The following is a 5189-nucleotide window of genomic DNA, read 5'->3' as shown; positions in this document are numbered from 1 at the left end:
ATTCATCTAGCCTGAAAGAGCGGGTCTAGTCACAAACAGACAATCTATGGAAGATTTCCTTAGGCTAGAATCAATTAAGAGGGCCTACCTCTTAGAACGCTATTATGCTTGGTGATGATCCTTCTTCCTTACTCTAGTTATCTTTCGTTTCCTTCCTTCGCATACCTGAAACAAAAAACAACAACAAAAAACAAACATATAGCATACAATATTGTATTCAGCCTACTTAACAAGTCAAGAAACATTAAGCCATAAATATGTGAGATGACATTTCATGTAGGAAATCAATCGATAGTTGCATCTATTATTGAGAATATTTTTTTGGCTGAAATCACATTATAATACTTTTGTTGACGCATTTTGAACCAACGAGTGTGGTTCATCATCGGGACAAGTTGAACAATCAGAACATGGATGCATGTTAAATAGCGAGAGCAGATCTTCCAACGACTATATTTGACTAGGAAACGACTATATTGGACTGGGAAATTTGAATGAGAAACGGCTAAATTTGATTGGCCAACCTGACTGGACCGAGGGAAAGGGAAAGGGACAGGAAAAGTTATTTTTGTTATAATTATTACCAAAATTTTTGTTATATTTATTACCAATATTTGTATAAAGGTAAAGTATGTATTTAATAATCAAGAGAATGAAACAATTATTTATTGAATTCAACAAGTTGCATCTATATTAGTTCAAGAAGAGATTACAACCGATGTCTTGACATTGCTGTTCTCCTCCGACATATCCGGGTTCCCACACTTCTGCTAGCATCTCATGGATAGCCTTGACAATGGTAGTCTCAAGGCTCTTCCCTTTAGTCTTCACACCAAACCAAACTCACAATTATCCCTTAAACACAAACTAGAAAGCTACAAACTATGGGTAGCTTGCTGACTACTCCAAAATCAAAACCTCAGCCAAAACTTAATTAGGACTAAAAGCTAACTTGTGCTTGGGAAAAAGAGAGGTTTATATAGTTGGGATGGAGGGGAGATGGTTCCTCTTCTCATGGGAGAAGGCCTTATCTCTTGGATTAGTTCCATCCTAATAGGGGAAAGGAGCCCAAACTGATCTCTTCGACTCCATCCGACCTAACCATTTACCAGACTTCCGTTATGAAGCTTCTAGAGCTGGAAGCTTCAGCTCCATATTTAAAAAACTTTCCAAAAGAGGATCGATGCGACTGAGAAAGGGCTCAGTCGATCCGATTGGCGCTAGGGACAATTGTAAACCCTGCATATCGGCACGAGGAGGACACGAGTCATTAGCATCGGTCTTGTAAACTGGGATAAACATAAGATTTTTGGAAATGATGCAAAAAGGAATTGTTCTACTCATGAAGAGGGACACAATGAGAGTTTCTTCATAATAGGAAAGCATGTCGGGTACACTGTAGAGGTCCTCCACGATCGTGGACGGGGAGTACAGGGATAGTGACAAAATGATGTGTAACAGTCCTAGATCACCTTAAGGAAGTGGAATCGCTAAAGCAAAACCTTATTGACCTTCCTTAGGTGCTATAGGATCCCCAACGGCTAAACCAACCATCCAGGTGTCCAAACCTTGAGTTAACTTGCCTTTTCACCGATCTGGACTCCCAGTTGCGTGCACAGGCCTACATCCATGCAACTATAGGCCTCCAGTCACATGCATAACCACTACAAGGGTGCAACTGTAGCATTTTTAAGCCAATTCTATGCTTGAGACAATGAAATTTGCGCCACCTTTTAAGGGCTAGACTCCAAGTTATTGCCCAGAACTTGATGAAACTTTCCAAAATGATAAATGACACAAAGACAAAGCTTCTAACATAAAACTTGATCAATGGATTGGCCTAACCAAGCCTAACCATGATAGACATTCCATCAAACACATCATGAACATGAAATCTACAGGTCATAAATACACATATGAACATAGAGGTCTCATACTTATCTGAGATTCGTCGAGAAGTTCTGACACCCTCTCACAATGGTTGCATTATCATCTATTAGGTCATACATTCATTAACATTTCATTTACTAATCAAAACATGAGGAGAGCCATAACCAAAGTCTGTCATAAACCATGCTTATAACCAACATATAACCAACACAATAACAAATGATAGAACACACATTAAAACGACATATTAACAAGAATATTTACACATGGAACACAAGAGGGAAAGATCTATTATTAACATATGCAAAAGCCAACCAAGTTAGGGACTTCCACGTACCACCCGACCATAGATTGAGTTGAACCAAATCTTTCTTTCAGCCAATCATCCCTGTGCCATATTCCAAGCATGAATGTGGGACTTGCAACAAAACAACCAGGGCTCCCCTGGCTTTACCGCAATCCACCAAGGGATTCCTAGACCCAAGCCCTCATCTATACAACCAAGTTTTACCGCAATCCCGCCAAGGGATTCCTAGGCCCAAACAAGAACATACACTATCAAACTTTACTGTAATCCCACCACATACCAGTCCAGGGATCACTATGCCTATACAAGCATGGATGCCTCGGGATCTCTCCACCTAATCATGAGTAATTTCTCCATCTCCACCCTCTAGACTTTACCGTGTATCCCACCACTACCAGTCATGGGATTCCTAGGCCCAACGAGGAATTTGTCTGTCTCCACCCTCTGGGAATTACCGTGTATCCCTCCATTACCAGTCAAGGGATTCCTAAGCCCAATGAGGATATTCAAAACTAAGATTTATGATGTATTCTGTCATTACCGGTTAAGGGATTCCTATGCCTTGTGATTTTTCCTGAGACCACCCCACTCAGTTTCAAAACCATTCAGAAATCCAGCTCAACCAAGTAAAAGAACCCCATCACACCATGGTTATCCAAAAATGGAAAGGCAAGGTTGAAAACCATTGTCACGCCTGGAAAAACCCATGCCAATGACAACAAGAGAATCAAATACACACATGCATGTACCATGCATGCCAAAACTAGCAAGAAAATCATACATGCAACTCGATACCTGCAAGTAATCTCGATGTAGTCACTTGATCCCACTCTTCCTTACTTGATCTTGGCTTATCTTTGTTTTCTTGTCCTTCCTTTGCCTTTCTTTCCTCCAATGCTAGAGTGCTCCAAAAATTCTCTAAGTGTGTGAGACATAGAATGGAGAGAGAGCTCCACCCAAAAAATTTCAAAAGTCCATGAACCGATCATTAGAAGCCTTTTTATCAATGAGGCCTCTATTTTCTTCAATTTCCATTAGTTTTCCTTCATTTTCCTCCTCACATGCAACTTGTGACCTTTCACCTTCCTTTTCTCCTAATTTACATTATTTTCATAAATAAAATGCCAATAATTGCCTCTTGCCTTTCCAAAGCTTTTGCCAATTTCCTTTAGCCATAATAAACCAAATGAACACCTACTAGGATGTTTTCCCAACATTCATCTTGGAATATGTGTCCCATGACCTTCATCTTATTTAATTTTTACACAGAAAATTAACCAGGGTTGTTACAGGGATTTAAAAATATGATCACACCCTATGGTTTCTTTTGATCGCCTGATTACCACACACTCAAGAGGATATTTGCCTCCTCCCCTACCATAAATGTCATATATAGATTCATTCAACAACTTGATGGCTAATCAGCCAAAATACCAAAAGGATAAACCTCCACGATTTGTGAAAAACTTGGATGAAATCCCCAAAGTGAAGATCAATGCCTCTCAATATCAATCTCATGCCTTACAATTAGTTGAGTGTGGTTTGGTCAACCAGTTCATGAGGATCTGGTTGTACCCTTTCTTAGTGAATATTTGGGTTGAAAAAAACTAGAAACTCTTGATCAAGGGTCTCTTAGTGAAAAAAACTAGAAACCCTTGCTTAGTGAATATTTGAGACCTCCCCTCTGAAACCAAAATTTTGGATTAGGTTTGTTGATGACACCAAGGAAAACTGGCCACATGGAGACAGAAAGCTAAATAACTTTCTAGACCACCTTAACAACTTATCTAAAGACATCCAATTCACTACGAAGTTTGAAGAAAACAAATGCATCCCTTTCCTCGACATTCTCATCCTTAGGAATGAAGATGGATCATTAGGACACAAGGTGTTCAAGAAGAAAGCTCACATGTACAACTACCTTCATGCTGAAATGCACCATCATCCCGCGCAAAAGATAAGAGTGCTCAAAATTCTCTTCACTGGTGTATTCAGGATTTCAAACTCAGAGCATGTGGATCAGGAGATTAAATATTTGAAGAAGGTCTTTACTAGCATTAGATATAAAAATAAGGACATCATTAAAACCATCAATAGAGCTAGAGATGGAATCAAAACAAGACCCTCTTGAGTAGAATCTCAGCCGCTCAGCAAGACCTATCTTCCATACATTGAAGGAGTCACTGATAAGTTGGTCAGATTAATACCTCTTTCAAACCCCCAATAACTATCAGACAAGAAATGAGATCAGTAAAGGATAGTCTTGATCACCTCCAGCACAAAGGGGTTTACAAGGTCACGTGTTCATGTGGAGAATGTTATATTGGTGAGACAGGGAGATCTTTCAAGATCAGACTCAAGGAACATGGCGCTGACATTAGAAATGACAGATCCAGATCTTCGGCTCTTGCGGCACACTCAACAAAAACATGCCACCATGTTTTCCTTGAAGACACTAAAATTCTTGCCAAGGAAAAACATCAATATAAGAGAAAGATCCGAGAATCCCTTGAAATCATTAAACATCCTCACAATATTAACAGAGATGGGGACATGGATATTAGTAGAAGATGGACCCCCCTGCTCACCAAAGAAACCATATCTCACAACCAAGACTGGCCCCCTCTATCCCTAGCTCCCTCCGATGCTTTTATCCTCATTCCACCTTTCTTATGTTCCCTTTCCTCATTATTCTCTCCCTCTTAATACTCTCTAGCCTTCCCTCTTCCTTGCTCTTGCCTTTGCTTTCATAGCTCCCCTATCCTGGTCTGCCCCAATAATAATACTATCCTCTTCTAGTAATTAAAAGCTTAAAAACTCATAGGATTAATTTAATTTAATTATTTCATCTAAGATAATAACTATTAACTTTATTATTATTAGTGTTAGTTATGTAGTTAACACTAATAATAATAATATTTAATTATAACAATGATTATTATTATAATCAAATGTTTTAATATTAATGGAAATCTATAAAATCAATATATTA

This window comes from Pinus tabuliformis, chromosome 2_2, assembly GCF_031772625.1.
Source record: "Pinus tabuliformis cultivar Carrire ecotype Pingquan chromosome 2_2, CPIR1, whole genome shotgun sequence".
NCBI classification, from domain to species: Eukaryota; Viridiplantae; Streptophyta; class Pinopsida; order Pinales; family Pinaceae; genus Pinus; species Pinus tabuliformis.
The sequence above is the reverse complement of the archived record's forward strand: the minus strand, read 5'-3'. Positions refer to the sequence as shown.